General features: G+C 33.9%; 1 pseudogene; it reads right to left on the bottom strand.

Annotated features, from left to right (window-relative positions):
- Positions 1-15,003: 15,003 nt before the first annotated feature.
- On the bottom strand, positions 15,004-16,257 carry LOC126769195 (40S ribosomal protein S12-like; annotated as a pseudogene).
- Positions 16,258-20,461: the final 4,204 nt, after the last annotated feature.

Genomic DNA, 20,461 nt, shown 5'->3' with positions numbered 1-20,461 from the left:
TTCTCTCATTGCGGCGGCGAGCCAAGTAATCGTTCTTTGTTGTTTTATCTTTTCTTTTTATTTCTGTTTACAGGAGAAATTCTTTGTTAACTGGCGGTTAAGTGAAAATTCAATAAAAAATCGTTTACTATGTTTGTATGGCCACTTTATTTTTTGATGCGAATTTTGATTTTGTGTTTGTGTCGCGAGTTATCCGTGTTCTGGAATTTTATAATGATCGGTTATACAGCATACGTAAAAAATATAAATCTGGAATTAACATTCGTTAATTAAAACAAGGATAAATAAAAATTATTTTGATTATATTACCTAATTTCTAAAGAACGTAGTCGTTAATTGATAGAAATGGTAAATAAATGTTAATAATAAAGCTAAACTGTTTGGATGAACCTATGAAACATATAAGCGTGTTCATCACATGTAACTTTACAATACAATGGAAATAGTAATGTACCAAGTTATTCCGTTCACATGTCAAATTATCTTTTATTAAGTTCTTACACAAACGTTAAAATATACGCAATTCTTCTCATTGTATTGTCCATTTGGAGGACGTGTGCTGGGCGGGCGTTTAATGGTCTTTTATGTTTCTAGTAGCAGTGCTCAATATTGTGGACATGGGAAGCAAATTTTTATTTATAATAAACCAAATTAATGTAGTTTTAAGAGATATAAAATATTTTCGACCGCACGCGGCGAAAATATAAAACGATATGAACTGTAAAAGTGTTATTGACTACGCCACCTAGCTGGTGCGACGCTAGCGACATCTAGTATTCTTAGATTGAGTTATACCGACCGTAGTATAGATCACACATCCACTGGGTCATTGAGACCTTGGCCCTTTGGGCCAAAATAAAAAGACGCGACAGTTAAAACTGTCGAGGAGGAATAGCCCGAGTAAAGGGGGCACCCCGAGTCCCGTACCAAGACTGGCCTAGGCCAGCCAGGATGTACTAACTCTCTGATCACACATCAAGGCTTCATAAACACACTTCACACTGCTTCATAAACAATGCTACATGTTTTCCGAAGTCCATCAATACAATTTTATAGCAGTTCCACCTATTGATTAAGCTTAATTTTTGCACAAACTTGAAGTGCAGATGACAATGAATCTAATATGCTCAATTACATTGATTTTACTAAAGAAAATAAATATATTTTTTTGTTAAGAAGGTTTTTTTATATCAACTTACTAAGCATTTTTTGTATGCAAATGATATGTAATTTTGACTAACGGCATAAATCAAAGTAAAGTACTAAAAATGGCTTAACCTGATTTTTAACGACCGTTATAAAAAGTCGTTTCTTGGTACTTAAAAATAAATTGGAACAGAGACTGTAAAGAACAATTACTTGGCGACCCACGGCGACGGCAGAGCAAAAATAAACAAGTCAAATAACTTATGCGCTCAAAATTGTGAGGTACTGTTTTATTTTTATTAAAATTATTTCAACCACGAATACAAACATTCATATCGTTTAAGCTTCTACTTCTTACGAGGTCGTCTCAGAACCGAGAAGTCGTCTTAGCATTTTGGTAAAGAATACAATACAATATTTTGTTTTAGTAATATTAATTATTACTAAAACAAATATAATAAATAATTCGTTTAATTTTGTGATTCCAAATTATAGATGTCAAGTATATAGGCGGTGTTTTGTAGTTATTTACTAGCTAAACGACCCGCTTCCGCACGGGTAGAATAAGGTTCTTCATAATACTTTTATATCGTAATACATATAAATATGAGATTGCGCGGCACACGCCTGTCAAGTTACCAGTCGACATTATTTGTTTCGTTATCTTCAACGATCATCATGTATGAAACATAACGATGATTGTTGAAGGGTTCGGTAGTTTTTGATTTTATCGCGACAGCGAACCTACGTGGCGGGGGGACTGTTTTTATTATATTTATATAATATGTATTTCTTGTTACGTGTCGCAATAATATAACTATGGCAACTGTTCCAATGTACTGGTGATTTTTATCACCATTAACAATGTATTTCTTTTCATTCTTTGTTCAGAATAATAAATAAAAACACTTTGAAATTTAATATGATTGGATTTCTTATCGAATTATTTATTTTGTCAAATTCTTGCTTTTACTATGCGACGTTGTTTTCTCGAGAGTATATATAATACGACGTGGTCATTCGTAGCTCTTAGAATACTTAAGATCCTCGCTGAAAGTTGTAAGATAATCTATTCAAAAAATGAAACGAAAACAAACATTGCGAATCATTCTACTATTTTACTTAGTTCTACTCGTCATTCGTAAATATTTCTGATATAAATATGTTAAAGTTTTTGCTTATTTTTCATATAAAAATATTTGGGTCGAACGAACCGTACAATAAGGTTATTAAAACGCAATTGATTCAAAGAAGGCATAACATAAATCGATTAAAGTGGTAAAAAAATTCTTCTAGTTTAAAGGAAAAAAAATCAATACGATCGACCTACATCAAAAACAATTACAAGTTTTTTTAAATTTATTACCAGGTGACATGTTTCAAGGGTCACAATATCATAAATCCACTTTTTAAAATAGTATGAAGCGCTACATAGTGTGACGACACGATGGCACGTCAAAGTTAACAAATGGCTACGCGGCGGTTTTGTTGGCAACTTTTCTTTTCCATTGTATATTTGTCGTCAAATAAATTTCTGTTGTGCACTCCCGCCGCGCCGTCATTAGTCGCTCAGTTGCGTTTGCTTCGGAAACTTTGCTCGAAACTAACCGAAATTATGCCGACAACTGCTAAATATTTTGAACGTTATCGCTGTTGAATGCTTTGAGATATCTTAATATAGTATATAACTAAAGCTATATATGAAATAAATTTAGTATTGTGGGTAATGAAAAAATCCAGTAACTAAAGATTAATGAATAGCCTTTATGTGTCGGTCTTCGGTCTTTGTATGCAAGATACATTTAGGTTTATTTATAAGAGAAGCTGTTGCTTAAGAAATAAATATATTTTAAATTTAGACATTTTATAGTACACAATTTAATATATCATCTCGTGTATAAAAATCAACCGTTTGAAGATAAATAAATAATGTTTATCAGTCCAAGGCACGCCACGCACGCAAGCACATTATCTACTAGTTGGAATTTATTTTTTAAACTTTTAGTACTACACATTTAAATCAGTAAAATACAAAAATTATACACCCTAGAATGGTAACACTTTAATTTTCCTTTTTTCAATTTACTTATAAATATTCCATATTTAGTCAACACTGAGAGTAATGAAATTGAAATGTATTTTTAAAAGCCGCTCTCGAAAAGGCTAACATTGACTGAGAGCCACTCGGCGCTCACCAGTCGTGAGTAGCGACGTTGCGAGCGCATTATATAAAACTGTCAACTAAATTGACTTTCGCTATTATTGCATTTAGTTTAGCTGAATTAGCCAATTGACTATTTATGTTGAAGTGCTGTCACGGCATATGTCAAGGTTATTGGAGTTTTTAAAGTGATGCAGCTCTTTTTACCGGTTCTGGGTACCACGAGTTATTCTATAATTAAAGTCTTACTGTGTTCCGATTTGAATGGTGAGTAGCAGTCCGCAAATGTTCTATCCTTGAGCATACAGTTTAAAGCATATTGCGCCAAGCTTATTCAATGCTAGTTAGTGGATTAAAATATTCCACATATTATGCATGTTTCTTCATAATGTTTTTTTTTCCACCGCCGAGCGTGAATTAAATTATAAGCCGAACTGAATTGTGTTCAACGTAATTTTAAATCTCTTTGTTTATTTTATTTTTAATGTCAAAAATACAAGTATATAATAACGCGTGTAGAGTTTTTTTTGCACGTATTTGACATTAATTTATATTTGATATTATGCCGTGAGGCATATATTTAATCAAGAAATATCTAAAAATAACGTAAATTTAGACAAAAACATTCGTACAAACCAAATACTCAAATTTGTGACTTAATAATGTAAGCAATATTTTGGTTATATTAAAAATTAAGATTTTACAATGTTGATAATGTAATCTAGTCTAAGATATCGTTGTAACTTTTATTGAATAATAGTAGAGTACTGAGAGCGCATGCGCAAAATCTAATATTGACACAACCATTATCTATGGAAGGTTCTAACCGAATATTTATATTGTTACAGGTAGCATAAATATTACTCTTGGATATTTCCTGATTTGATATCATCGATCATCGAGATATTGTTTTTTATTATATATAATATTGAAACGTCGGTAATGCAATGGTTTCCTAACGATGTAAAAGTCGCAGGTTCAAACCTGACCCCTTGGGCTATTGTCATCCCCACTCCTAACACGACCTTCAGGCTTGATTGGAGGGGTAAATAGGAATAACTAGTAATTCCCTAAGAAACGTTCCTAATATTCTCTAAATGATAAATGAGTGGTTCTTGATCAAAGCATATTTGTATTTTCATTGTACTTCGATATTGTCACACAATATTCACATTTCATTGAAAATATTACAGTCTGATATGATTTAATATTCAGCTTTGTTAATTATTTTAACTTGAATGGACGGTTTCATTTATGAAATATAAAATTTTACACAATATCCGATATGCCGATGAAAATAAATTAGCCCTCGGATAGAAGTAGCGGAGGAGGGTTGCGGACGGAGGGATGAATACTCATGAATAATAAACAATAATATTTTAGTATAGGCCTCGTAAACGATTTAAGATCAGTCTATCGAGTGATAAAACGAATTCTTTAATATCATGAATACATAAAATACTTATTAAATCAGACAAATTTCACAATAATTGTGGTGTGTAATTGTTGTAACGTGACTTTAAGCCGAAGTGTTGAAAAAATTAAGCTATTAAGAATTTATTAGAGCCGAGATGATACAGTGGTCGAACAGTGAACAAGTGACTTTGCGGGTTCGAGCTGGAGCCAATATATAATGCTAGTGTTTAATTTGTGTTTGTAATTCATCTCATGCGAACAGGACAGAATAAACTCCTAAGCTTTTCCTCAAGACTAAAGAAGGTCATTGGCTAGCATTGAAACATATACAAACTGATACCTTTTAATTAAGAATCAATTAACAGAAATGAAATTCGCATATGAAACATAATAAAAATCACTCGATATCACACATAAACGGAATCAAGAAAAATAGTCAGTTGTAAAATGATTGTCGGAATTGAAGTGAGATTTATAGACACGAGTCGTTACCGAGGTCCCTGAAACGCGCCATTGTTGTATTCGATATAACGAATGAGAGGAAGTGAATATAATCACAAAAAAGTAAAACGCAATCTACGTAAATATCGAATATTTGTCATTTTATTTTAAAGATCCTTTGTTTGTAAGAAAAATCTCTTTGAATCCATTACGGATATTCAACAAGAAAAATGTTTCAACGAGAATAAATATTCAATACAAGCTTTTGTACGCAGTTTTGTTCGTGTAGATATCGCAATTTCCAACCTTGCTATACCCTCTTAAGATGTCGAACATTCCGATAAGCTGGATTTGAATATTCGAGGAGACTGTTCGCCGCTGTACGATATTTTAAGAATATACAGGTAGCATTGTTTTTAGTAATGTAAAACTTTCATGTTTCTTGGCAATTATAATGCAGCGGTTTTTTGTTATTGCCAGTAGGGGATGGGCAAATATCACATGAAAGAAACCCTTGGTCCTAGATATTGGAATGGTATTAAAATATCAATAATAAAGACTTTAAAATAACAATTTAAAAATACTAAATATTAAAACCCCAAATTGGATTACTTTCGAGAATGTCTACGAGAGTATATTTTCAGGAAGTTTATAAGTCACTAGTTTTTGCATCTTATGAGCTATGCTTTATTATATTATTTATAAGTTAATATTATAAAAAAATATTATTAAAAAAGCCGAGATGGCCTAGTGGTTAGAACGCGTGAATCTTAACCGATGATCGTGGGTTCAAACCCGGGCAAGCACCACTGAATTTTCATTTGCTTAATTTGTGATTATAATTAATCTCGTGCTTGACGGTGAAGGAAAACATCGCAAGAAAATCTGCATGTGTCTAATTTCATTGAAATTATGTCACATGTGTATTCTACAAACTCGCATTGGAGCAGCGTGGTGGGCTATAAACTTTTTCCTTTAAAAGGAAAGGAGGCCTTGGCCCAGCAGCGGGACATTAACAAGCTGTTACTGTACTGTACTGTTATATTATACTATAAATAGTATTAGGTCCTTACATATGAAATCGGGGTTTTGCACGGGAGGAATATATAGTAAATTTTTTTCGTAAAATATATTTAATTAATCAAAGTAAAGTAAGTAAAGTATCCCTTTACTAAAAAAACCATGGGGGCGAGAATCAATAAACTCTTTGAAGGCGGTTTGGACTGCCGCATCGGAGTTGAATTTTTTTCCTTGTAAGAATTTGTCCAAATTCCGGAAAAAATGGTAATCTGTTGGAGCAAGGTTCGGGGAGTACGGTGGATGTCGCAGACATTCCTATTGCAGCTCATCTAACTTAGTGGTTGTTTGGTTTGCAGTGTGTGGTCTTGCGTTGTCGTGAAGTAGCAGTAGCCTAGAACGATTGACCGATCTCGGTTGTATAGCAACTAGTTCTTCCTTCATGGTTTGGCCAGATTTTAGAAAGCTGTAGTGAACGACACCAGCGCTAGTCCACCAAACACTCACAAGTAATTTTTTCTGAGCCAATTTTCGTTTAGGGCAGGATTTGGTTGATTGGTGGTCTCCAGGGTCGCGCGCTCGTTGCAATGGCTGACCATTGCGACGAGCGCTTCCGATTATCGTACTATATATATAATTTATCTTTAATAGTAATAGTATATATATAATAGTATCCACTTTTCATCACAAGTAATGATTCGATTTAAAATCCCTTAATTATTGTGTCGGTTGAGCAAAGTAACACAGCAGTCGACGTGTGTTTGCAAGTTCGATTCACTCAATTCATGAGGTACCCATCGTTCAAGTTTTTTTTACTTTCCCGATTTGCTTCAAGTGGATTAATACAATTTTATTACTTACCCCGAAGCCTGCAGCTATCTCTTAAGTGCTTTGTGATGGATCCGCTTCCACAATAGCCTTTAATTCTTCATTTTCCACTTTGGTCTCCGGCCGTCCGCGAGGTTGGTTCTGAAGGTCGAAATTTCCAGAACGAAAATATGGAAACCAATAACGTACTGTGCTTTCTTTTGCTACACCAGCGCCGTAGACATCATTAATCCTTCGAGCTGATTCTGCACTGGTGCCACGGTAGAACTCGTACTCGTAAATATACCGATATTTCATGTTTTCCATTATGCATATGGTAATAAGCGACGCCAAAGAAAAAATAATGAGGGAAAAATAAATAAATGAATATTTTCAAAACTCAAATGTACCAGGCAAATGAATTTATAAATTTGAATTTGGAATTCTTAACCAAAGAGGAGATATTTCAGATCAAAGTGGTCAGTACGACAAAACGCTAATTTCATATGTAAGGACCTAATATTATTTTGTAGATATAATGTAGTATATTATTTGTATATGTATGTATAGTGATGTGTACACATATTTGCTTAGTTGGTACAATTTATCAATTACCACCTTCGCGGATTTCTGTTTCTTTCTAAAGGTTGACTGGCAGAGAATGAATTCAGGTATTAAGTCCGCCTCTTGTTCTAACTCCATATGATGGTCAATATTAAGATATAAATAAATAAACAAAATAAAAAATAAAAACTAAACAAATTAATATCATAACAAATTATTTTTTTTACTTGTAGAAAATCTACAAGTAAAGAAAAGAGTTCAGTGTCGTCCACTATCAGCTAGCCCAAATATACCATTCAGCTTTTACGAGATGAAAGAATAGAAATGGCCCAGTGGCTAATAACAAGAGATAAACAGCTTTAAATTTCTTGTGCTTTAATTTGTGTTTATAATTCATCTTGTATTCTGTGATGAAAAAAACATCACGACGAGACCTGCACGTTTTGAAAGAAAAATTTTCACAGGTGTATTTACTCCGCAGCAGCGTGGTGGAGTTAAAATTCTCCTAAATAAGGACAGGAGGTCTTAGCCCAGCTGTGGGAAATTCACAGGCTGTTACTTTACTTTTCAGTTAAGGTATGAAAGAAACTTAGATGTTTTTATTTTATCTTATTAATGATAGTAGACTGAAACTCAACTATCTAACAAATTTCACTGTGAGATTCTAGAGCAGTTTCCAAGCGACGGGGATTGATAATAATAATAATTTACACCCAGAAGATTTTATAGGAGCGACAGCATGCGAAGTAATTTGTAAAGTTAGAGTAACACGTGTACAACCAAGCGAGAAAACTATAACAAAGAGACCCGGTCGTCCCGCAGGTGTTGCCGTTACTTTATAGATGATTCCACTTCGCTATATTTCGAGTTCGTTCGTTCGATTTGTAAACAAATTGTTACGAAACCAATCGCCGGGGCTTGTTTTTATCGAGTAAAAATAATTTGTGTAATTCTGTATTTTCTTACGTAATTAAGTAAATCAAAGTTAAGGGTCATGTATATACTCGTTACCACAGCTTAGTACATTCCTCGGAACAGAATAGAGCCACACCTTTCAATCCTAAGAGTCGACCACGGAGAAAATATTTGCTTAGTGAAACGGAAAGGTAATAATGATAACAATATATCAATAATCGAATGTATATTTCTATCTTAATGCTTTTCCAATTTACAACTGTTATTTTCCGTTGCCATGGCCACATCATCTCATCCGTTATTTTGGTTGCCAAATGAGCCGATCGGGTATTAAGTTCTGTTATCACTCGAATGTGATGCCAGTAATGGTTACAGGCGGGTTTGGTGGATAGTACCGGCTTTAAGTGTCGTGGCATGGCATGCCATGGCTTGGCTTGGCTCGGTTTGGCTTGGTTTGGCTTGGTTTGGCTTGGCTTGGCTTGTCTTGTCTTGTCTCGTCTCGGCATGTGGCGTAGCGATATGTAGCGTGGCATTATATAGCGTGGCGTTATGTGGCATGACGTTACATTAATCTAATAATTATTACTACCAGCCTTTAGTGCCTCAACTAATCCAGAACAGAAAAACAGAAGCATATAAAAACATTACATATATAAAAACACATGAAATAATTAAACAAGTGAATTGCAGAAATACAATTCACTTGTTTAATTCAATTATAGGACATTACGAATATAGAATAAATAAAAAGAAGTTGTTGCTTGTCGGTTATTGTTGGTAGGTTAAACAAAGGTGCAAACCCATTTGGGCATGTATCACTAACTCATCAGCTGATATTCTACTGCCAAATAGCAATACTTGATACTTACTTACTTTTAACTACAGACACGAGCGACATAACTTATTACTTCTCGCGGTTATTAGCGCAATAGCTATGTAAGGAATAGTTAATATTTCCGACAGTACCAATGTGTTTGGGCTGAGGTGACCTTATTTTATATAAAAAAATGGAATAGCCCATCATTGGAAGGCGTTAAGGTTCCTTATTGTAACACAAAGCCATATAAACGAATTAAGAAAACGTAATACATTATTATTCTGGACTTGTAATTGAGCAAAGAAAAATGTAGTCTGATTCGATTTGTTGAACGCCGACATGGATTACGAGAAAACGTTTGATCTGCGTCCGCCTGTTCCCATATTAATGTTAATAAATCAATGAGATAACTTTATTTATTAGTAAAAGTATCTAAAATTAACTCAATTTTATATAATTTGAATGTCATACAAATATTTACTATATAAAGTTATACTAACATGACATAAAAAATCGTGCGCATTTTATTTCATCTCGTAGTGAAGGGATATATATTCTCGTGGTGATGAATTAAAGCATTTCATGTATCTGAAGAAATTATTCTACATTAAGTATAGTCCTCAAACCAAATTGGTCGAGTGTTGTGTTTGTGGCCAGAGCTGGGAATTGAACCCAGGATCTGCGGTCAGCGCCCTAATATCTAGCCACTAGACCATCAAGGTAGTCCGAGTCAGTCAGAGAATGAAAATGAAATCGGTTTTAATTTTCTTTGTTTAAATTTATTTAATATTGTGGTAATTAAGTATAAAAGCATTAATAGACCATTCTAAACATCGTAATAGAATCCTTAAAATCGGTTGGAAATGAGTAATATGTCAATGAACTCCCATACAAAAAAGTCTCTTTTAAAATCGACGCAGGTTAAATATAAAATAAAACGATAAGCTCATATAAGTTACGTACGTAACAACATTCAGTCTCAAACTCTATGCGTTAAAAGAAATTTCACATAAATAAACATAATTCTATAACATTTTCAATCAACGAACACACAAAGAAACAATGAGCTGACGACTCGCACAGACCGAAATGAAAAAGAAGACCATTTCTTTAAGTTTTGATTTAATAAATGTTCTTTAGCCCGCAACTTTTGCCCGTCCACGTTCGCGTTGCCAAGATCTCATTTCGTTTCGTTATCATCTGCTACTCGGAGCACAAAATTGTTGTGTTAATAAATTACCCGACAACAAACTGGATTGTTTACTCGTTTATTTTACCTTTTCTTTCGTTGCCAATTTTCACGAGGAGATAGCTTTTTCATTACATCCGTCCCTGTCAAGACCGATGTATTTATATTATTTAAAGCTTAATGAATATTGAGACATAGTTAATTGTACTTATCTTTATACGTTTTAATTTGATAATTTTTGATGATATAATTTATAATGTCTTGGCCTGTCAACCCGCACTGGAGCAGCGTGGTGGAATAAGCTCCAAACCTTCTCCTCAAAAAGGGAGAGGAGGCCTTAGCCCAGCAGTGGGACATTTACAGGCTGTTACTGTCTTGGCCTCTTCTCATTTTGAAGAAGCAGGCTTAGAGATAACTCTACCACGCTACTCCAATGCAGGTTGGTCACTTGTATGCTTACTACTCAAGTTTTTTTTACAGCCGAGGACGAGATTCGCAAAATGAAACACTTGAAACGTCGGTAAAGATTCCAGTGTTCTAACCGCTGAGACATTTTTATATTTTGAAATTCTGTAACGTGCTTATAATTTATGTCGTGCTCGGTGAGCAAGGAAATCTGCATGAGTCGGATGGAATTGCAGTATAGGGGTTTTATTTATAGTCACACATCTTACAATATTTCTTTAAACCATTAATCGTAGTTTTGACTTTGTTACTATAATTATTTTGTAATGGAAACAATGAGAGTCGCACGGCTTTCCTCGAGTTATAAACACTATATTTGACGTTTAAAAATCTGGTACCTAGCTTAAAAAGCTGTAATAAAGAAATCCTGAATTCAAATCCCGGGTCGGGCCAGTAAAATATTATTTAGATTTTTGCGTGTTATCTGGAAAGAAATTTTCAGTAGGAACCCTAAGTTTAAAAGTTTTCCCTTGAGAATGGTCACCGTGGCTGAAATTGTTCTGGGGGACATTATAATAAATAATTTTGTTAAATGATGCCGTCTTGTTCTTTTTTTATGTGCCCAGTAGAATATAAAAATACTTTAAACGAACTGCAATATTTTTTTGTCTTAGTGGAATTTAGTATGAACATGTCCAATTTATCATTTACTTTTATATAATATTAAATTTCCAAATTGCTCTTATGAGAAGTTTATTAGCGAGGACGATTGATGAGCTTACCCCAAAGATAAACCACGGCTAAATGTCTTTAAATCAATATAAACCTTGCGTTCAAAACTTTTAGAGTTAAATTCCAATAAATTTGATAAAGGAATACAATTCATCATCAATTTTATAGCAATATGAACTTTATCAGAATATTAATAAGGACTTTAATGAATTGTTAATAAGACGGTTATATTCCCAATACTCATACGTCAGAGAGTGACGTGTACTTTATTCATCCAATTAGCTACTCCAATTAATTCTTTGTAAAATGTTACAATTATATATTTATACATTCTTTTGAAACATAAACTAGAGTAAAAAGAGACAAATATATATATTTTAATGTACATATGTGCTTAGACATTAATGTAAATATATACTATTATGTATATAATTACTCCCATAACATCAAAGAAGGTAATGATTTAATTCTATTAATCTTGAGTGCCAGGTACTGTATTAAAGAAACAATTCGATTTGCTTGCATCTACGAGGCGTAATTCAAAATATTCCCAATAAAGAACGCTTGATGAGTTAAGATTCGGTACTTGTAAAATATTTTTATTCATATATAATATTATATTCATACATCGCAGGGTACATATTAAAGCATTTACCAGTAACAGTAATAGCCTGTGAATGTCCCACTGCTGGGCTAAGGACTCCTTACTCTTTTTGAGGAGAAGGATTGCTTATTTCACCAGGCTGCTCCAATGCGGGTTGGTGGAATACACATGTGGTAGAAGTTCAGTGAAATTAGACACATGCAGGTTTCCTCACGACGTTTTCTTTCACCGTGACGCATGAGATGAATTATAATCACCAATTAAGCACATGATTCACGCGTTCTTACAACTTAATTACACTTAACGATTCAAAACTATTTGTATAAATGCATATCAATGATGTCCTCAGATTCTTAAACAAACAAAAATAATTATATGAATTTTTAAACGCATTTAATACACAATTCAAGACGACGTAAAACAGATTGCTTTACGAATATTTAATTCTCCTGCTGCTATTCGACCTTCTTCTTAAAAGTTACCAACCGACTCGCATAAAAACCTTTCTATCTATCGATAGCATCTAAGAGCTCCTTAATTAAATCCTTCTATTCCAGACCACTTCGCCCTCGAAACTAACTTAGTCTTGAAAACAGTACGTGTTGCCAAAGTTACGAGTAATTGTTACTGGCAGAAAAAGTTATCCCGCAAAAGAGAGATCTGATAGTAACTCTATTATCAAGAACTTTAAGTATTTGGGTTTTTACTAAATGTAAAGTGATTTTGCACAGTAATGCAATATTTGGATGAGGTTATGTCGTGTTAAATATTACATAATATTTAATTGTGTTATTATATGTTATAATAATTATTTTTTTTGCTATGAATATTTAAAATATCATTATAATATATTAATATATTGAATCAAATTGTGCACTTTTAAATATTTTTCAAAGTTAAATTTTATGTACAGTTACACTTGTTCTGAATGTAGATTCTAACGGCAGAAACCGACGAGAAACTCTGTTGTTACTCTTTTTCTGTAATAATTTATATATTAGTTACTAACTTTAGGTATTAAAATATATCATATTACCAATTTATATATTATAGGTTACCTCAAGCCGAGATGGCCCAGTGGTAAGAACGCGTGAATCTTAACCGACGATCGTAGGTTCAAACCCGGGTAAAGCACCGCTGAATTTTCATGTGCTTAATTTGTGATTTGTGATTATAACTCACCTCGTGCTTTACGGTGAAGAAAAACATCGTGAGGAAACCTGCATGTGTCTAATTTCAATGAAATTCTGCAACATGTGTATTCTACCAACCCGCATTGGAGCAGCGTGTTAGAATAAGCTCCAAACTTTCTCCTCAAAAAGAGGAGAGGAGGCCTTAAGCCCAGCAGTGGGACATTCACAGGCTGTTACGGAGGTTACGTACTTTATTTGGTAAAACTAAAAAAGTAATTTCTGCCGGACCCTTTGGTATTTTTTTTTATTTTTATAGAATAGGAAGGCGGACGAGCATATGGACCACCTGATGGTAAGTGGTCACCAAACGCCCTTAGACATTGGCATTGTAAGAAATGTCAACCATCGCTTACATAGCCAATGCGCCACCAACCTTGGGAACTAATATTTTATATCCCTTGTACCTGTAATTACACTGGCTCACTCATCCTTCAAACCGGAACACAACAATAACAAGTACTGCTGTTTTGCGGTAGAATATCTGATGAGTGGGTGGTACCTACCCAGACGAGGTATCTCTAAGCAAGAACTATTTTTCATGAAATTACTCTTAATTTTCCCCTCCAATTAGGTGTATGTTGTATGTCGTATACAAAATAGTATATTTCTAAAAATTAAACTTTTGGGTGTCATATGTCATGTGTAAAATATACAAAATTAAAGAAAACCAAGTAATTTTGGGGTTTTAATTATGTGGCCAATTTTTTTTATTATTATAATATATACTTGTTAATAGCTTATGGGATACGCACCACGCACACATAAGAGGATAGAGAACGGCGACTAAGAGGGGCATGTTGGCATAAAAGAAGTCATGTTGTTTTCGTCACGGCATACGGCACCAATAGACATTTCATATAAAAAAGAAATAGTAAAAGTTTGTAGTTAGCGGTATTTGCAGTTATAATATTCATGAAGACGTAATTTACGACCCGCGAAGCGGACGTCAGCTTGTTTAATGTATAAGTATTATTTACGTAAGTTAATAAAAAACTACACTCGTATAATGTGCGAATTAAAATCATTGTTTGTAAATGAAAACAATGATTTTAATTCGCAATACTCTATTTATTAGTCATTATTTTTAGTTTTTTTTTTTTTGCGTTGCAATTTAATTAGACGTCACACAGCCTAGAACAGGACACAGCCTAGAATATGTTGATAAGTGGTTTAGAAGTTACACGGGAACAAATGAACATTTCAACAGCTTATATTGTTATACTCTTTTTTTATTTGCCGTATTCGGTTAAGAATATAATAGACTGTATAGAATTACAATAACAACTTACTTATTGAGTCGCAGAAAATAATATGTAGAGTCGGCGTAGTCTCTCGATATAATTTGCTGATAAAAATATCTTCCTAGTATTGATTTAATGTTGTTTTTGTTTTCGCATGATATTTCACGGCTTCTACGTGAAATATCAAAAAAGTTATATAAATATTCAGAGGTGAGAACTTGTTATTAGCTTGGATGCCGCGAAAATAATATATGAATTTATATTTATTTACCTAAACATATACAATGTAAATAAATTGTGATCGTTTATTGTTGTGTTTTAAGAAACATATTTTTTTTGTTTTTTGATTTTTTATTTATAGACGACAATAAGACCTAAGGATTAGCTTGAAGAATTCAAGTAGTCTTTGAGCACATCCAAAGCTGGTATCTCCTCACCGAAGTCTTTGATAACTACGCACGAGCATCCAACAATTTTCCTGGCCCTTGGGTCTTTGTTGATTTTGCATAAACCAGCCCATTCACCAAGTTTTTTGTTGTTGTCCACCTTCATGGAGGGATTTGATGTTCATTGCAAAGTGTTTGCACTAATTTTTTATGCCACGTCGTTTTTTTGCCACAGTTTTCAGCCAATACACAGAGTACAGCTTGTCTATTGTCAAGAGCTTTAGTGGCTTCATGGAGGCCGTGCACAAGTCTGACATGGATGAGGGCAGTCTTAAGAACTTCCTGTAACGCCGTGTTCACAACCATAGCCCTTCCGCTCAGGACGGGGTTGTTGGAGACCCCGACATTGACATCGGCCAATAATGTGTAGTAAAGCTTGCGCACCGGACTAGGGTCGCTATGGGCTTGGAAAGCCGAGATGGCCCAGTGGTAAGAACGCGTGAATCTTAACCGATGATCGTAGGTTCACATCCAGGCAAGAACCACTGAATTTTCATATGCTTAATTTGTGATTATAATTCATCTCGTGCTTGACGGTGAAGGAAAATGTCGTGAGGAAACCTGCATGTAGATAATTTCACTGAAACTTTGCCACATGTGTAACCAACCCGCATTGAAGAAGCGTGGTAGAATAAGCTCCAAAACCTTCTCCTCAAAATGGGAGAGGAGGCCTCAGCTCAGCAGTGGGACATTCACGAGCTGTTACTGTTACTGTAAGAAACATATAAACGAAATAAAATAAATCTTTAAAAAATGTTAGTATGGAGAAATAAGCCCTACCACGACTCATTCATTCATAAGTGGTCGATATAATTATATAAGGTATCAAAATCAAAACGTACCATAGTCATGTAAGCAATTGTTTCGGATTGTAGATTCGACCAAGAACAACCATACTCTTTTCCACTAAATAATAACATATTTTTATTATTTATAATCAAATTGTCGAAAGAAGAAAAATCCCGTTGAGTTTCTTTCGCCGGTTCTCCTCAGGTCTGAGGCTTTTTATTGAACCGATGGTAGATTTTTTATAAATCAACAAGCGTATGAATACTAAATATTTAGACTTGTACTTTGAATAAAATTAATATATTGAGGTGAATGAAACGGGTGCCAAATAGGCAGGTGGCTAACATGATTGTAGTTGGGTACAGCCAGCTCATTGCAACCGTCTGTGAAAGCCGACTAAGGGAATTACTATTAAACGCATCCATCAATTATCAAGCTCGTGAGTGCCATAATGGTTACGTAAAAACGATCCATCCGCAACAGCATCCCCGAGGGGGGTTAAAATCATGTAACTATTGAATATGAAAATATCTCAAAATGTACAAACATATTAGTAACTGAACATTCGCTAACACGTTTAAGGTAAGTAACAAAAGTTCATATTTTAGATTAGGTGAGTTTGCTCCGTGATTAAGAGTCCGAGATAGAAGCCATGAGGAATACTTATACAGACGTGGGGTCGAGGCCGGGACGGTATGGCGGCTTGTAAACACAACTAAAATAAATAAAACAGCTTCATCACTCTATCGTAGACTAACATCCGACAATATCCATCTACCGACGGTTGGCGGTGTATAAATCGAGAAAGAAAAATATATCTTTCTTACATATCATTTCACTATGTGAATAAATAGTCGCAGATCTAGTGAGGGATGGTAAAAAGGCTGCATTAAAGCTGTGTTTTGGAGACATGCTGCAAGTATTCGTTTTGCACGACTCTCTAAGTGGGTCACGGGCGGGATGCCAAATCACACACGTTCAGTATTGTGTGAAGGTCGTTTTTGTACCACCCGAGCATATTGCTGAAGCACCTAAATTAAATATAAGTGATCAGTTTTATGTAAATTAATTTTACGAGTCTAAATAAGCTAACTAATAAAATACTTCTTATTTTAGACCGTAAATTTGACATAAATAAATTAAAATTAGAATAAATTACTAAGAGACTACCATAGACATTCTGGATTAGAAACTTAAAATAGCGATACAGAAATGACCCAATTATGGTAAGACTGGCCGAATACCGAATACGAAGACAACTAAACAGCCCTTCAAAAAAGTCAACTGGTACTCATTCCGAGTAACTGAAATAGTTATCATCATCATTTTTTAATCCGTAGTTTTAAATAAGTTGAAACGTAATTGTGATGTTGTCTGGTAATAAACAGGTAGGTACGTAAAAAAAACATTAATTTAAATAAATAAAAGATACACAAACTAACACGTCTTTGAAGATACAAATAGGAAAAAAATAAGTTTAGAATAAAATTAAAATATTCCAAATTGAAATTATGAAATGTTGAAATTATTCAGTGTAAACAATATAGCTCAGTAATCTTTTTATACGTAGACAATCATTGAGTAATAAAAACAAATGTGTGAATTTAGACGTAATTGTCAAGTACTGATTTGGCAAATATAACATGCGTAGATATTAAGATTAAATTCAAAGTCAAAATCTTAATTCAATATAGATGCGTTACACTTTGATTGTCAAAAATATATGTAAGATAAAGTATTTAACAGGTCCTCAAAATGTGCCAATCTTTATCGATAAATCTCCTAAAGCCCTCCCACGCGGGAGTCGTGGGGAATTGGCTGGGGGCTGACGTCTCCCCGGAACAGTAATTACGCGATCGGCTCGTCCGAATGGCAATAAAAGGTATTTATTTGCCCGTCATCATCGAGCTTGAAGATGGGAACGACATATGTATTATCAAATTCATTAAATGTTTTTACGGTTCAGAAATTTAATTAAGTATATTACTTTATAGTTCAAACATACGTTATTAGCAGGTTATTTTGTACAAAAAATAAACGAATACGTATTTCGCCACGGTAATTAATCTCAAACATTAATAAAGTAAATAGGAGATATTACAGTGCACACAAATACAGGTGTCTTCTATATAATCCTCGTACTCTCATAACTTGATCAGCAATGCGAGGAACATCAGGCGCAGGATATGCAACTTTACGTGCTCTCTGAGGTACGGGAGTGAACAGTAGCATATACAATCTCCGGGCTGCTACTGTAAATTTGGAGAGTACAACCTTGTATTGTACTAACTTGTATTGTCGTAGGATTCAAAACTGCGGCGGCCTATTCGTTTCGTCTCTCTTTTACATATTATCACTCAAAATTTAATTTACCCAAGTAGATAAGGACGTTTTTTACACGTTTATTAACATTTTATGATGTCTTTAATTTTATTGTATTATAATGTTGATTAAATAGAAATTGTTCCAGCTTGTTTTGAGGTTTTCATTGAAATGCTACCTTTAACTGTCACTACAATGGAAAGTAGCGTCATCATAATAAGAGAGTGACTGATAGGGCCGCTGGGAAATTCGCTAATGAGACATCGTGGTCGCTATCCTTGATTGCGACTCAAAGCTTGGTATATAACGCCTTTATGTCGCTGAGACTGGAACAAAAGAATGCACTTAAGCTAAGCTTAAGTTTAGCTTTGTACAAAGATAGTAATCATTCTTGAAGGACGTTTAAATTCCGGATAGCTGCTTATTTAGAATTGCTTTAGATTGAAAATGTATTTGAACGTATGTGATAAACAATAAAATGAACGTTAATACTTAATATTACTTATTTTAATTAAAGAAAATGTTTAAATAAAGCTAATAGTATAACAAGTTTCTTTGTAAGTTTTTCTAAAGTTAGGTCTTGATTAGGGTTCCAATTATCTAAAGTATTAAGTACTACTTGTGGGTCCCAAGTATGTCTTAGGTACACTAGGCCTTAGTCTATAAGTACCTTTCAATACTCTCGAAATACACTCATCTTTACCTATATTATAACCCAGAAGTAACGACAATGCTGAGCGGTGACAGTTAAGAGATCCATAAGAATCGCTTTTGTGATACCGATTCGCTATAAATGACATCACAACATGAACCAATGGATCTGTTGGGTTAAACTTATTTATAGTACAAAACTTCCACCATAATTTGTAAGTTACGTTATACTGACGAATAGTGTTGCCTGATAATGATGCATAAGCAAGATCTAGCGCTTGGTCGGGAATACCACGCTTGGAGAATGTGAGCCGCAAAGTATGGCTTCTCCCATGGTAGGCTGTAGGTTCTGTTCTTGCTTCTGCGATGTGTAATATAAAATACCATTATTAATAAATACAATTTCAGATTTCAGTCATTTTTTAATAATGAGAACTAAGGCTGGGAGGGCCAGTAAGGAGATACAAAGATTCCGGTGAATTTTAAAATTAATGGAAATGGTGGAAATGCATAAAAGTATAAAGTTCTCCAATTGACTGTAAATGCGTCAAGACTGACTGCTTCAGGGTCAGGTTTCCAGGATATTTAATTTTTACATTTAGTATTGGTGCGTGAAGCAAACAGGTCTATGAGGTTGTCCAAAGTTATTAACTATTTCAGTAAAGGGAACATGTGATAGTTCAAACTCAATATCTAGTTTTTTTTTAATTCTTGATACGAAAGTATTCGTATAAGACACAAATAACCACAGTTTGCGTTTTTCGCACCATTGCCAAATTATTTTTGTCGTTCAAAAGTTTTTTTGTATATAACCACTCGTATCTAACAGCTGGATGCTGTTAGATACGAGTCTGACATGCTGTCAAAACTCCAATGAACTGTGCAAAATCACGTATAGCACATGTGGGTAAATGTATATATTTGTTAACTAATCGAATTATGTTGATTCATTTTTCTATTGGTAAAGTAATTGACATTTTTAATGTATTAAAAATGAACCCTAAAAATTACAACTTCGTTGAGGCTTGATGCAACTTCTTTGATAATTAATATCAAAACCTAAGCATTCAAGAACCTTCATAGAATTTTTTACATTTTTCGAGCAATTTTCGCAATCTATTCCAATACACAATATGTCATATAAATATATTCTGGAAGTATATCCTGCCTTTTTAAATAGTTCATTACCTCCTTCATGTCACTGATAAACTATAAGGCATGCCTTTAAATTCATACATTAATATTTCTGAATTTTCATATTTAAAATTGAATCTGAGATATTTTCGATAATTTTGTGCTACGGGAACTAACAGATAAGATTCTTTTAAATCAATTGTTGCTAAAAATCCATCTTTTGTTATTAAATGTATTTGTCACGAGTCGGTGAACATAAAAATATAGCTCCTAGCGTTAATAATTTATTAATTGTTGTTTTTATGTTTTGTTGGTCGGTATAGTTAAAACTACAATAAGGAGGCGAAACTTGAGTTACGCGTCTAAGAAGAGGTATAGGGATACTCTCATAAATCCATTTTAAATTTACGTAATTTGTTGTAACTTTTAACCAACAATTATAAAATAATTGTAAATGACCCGCATGTACCT

Source organism: Nymphalis io, chromosome 6, assembly GCF_905147045.1.
Source record: "Nymphalis io chromosome 6, ilAglIoxx1.1, whole genome shotgun sequence".
Taxonomy (NCBI): Eukaryota; Metazoa; Arthropoda; class Insecta; order Lepidoptera; family Nymphalidae; genus Nymphalis; species Nymphalis io.
Note: the sequence above shows the minus strand (reverse complement) of the source record. Positions and strands in the feature narration are given on the sequence as shown.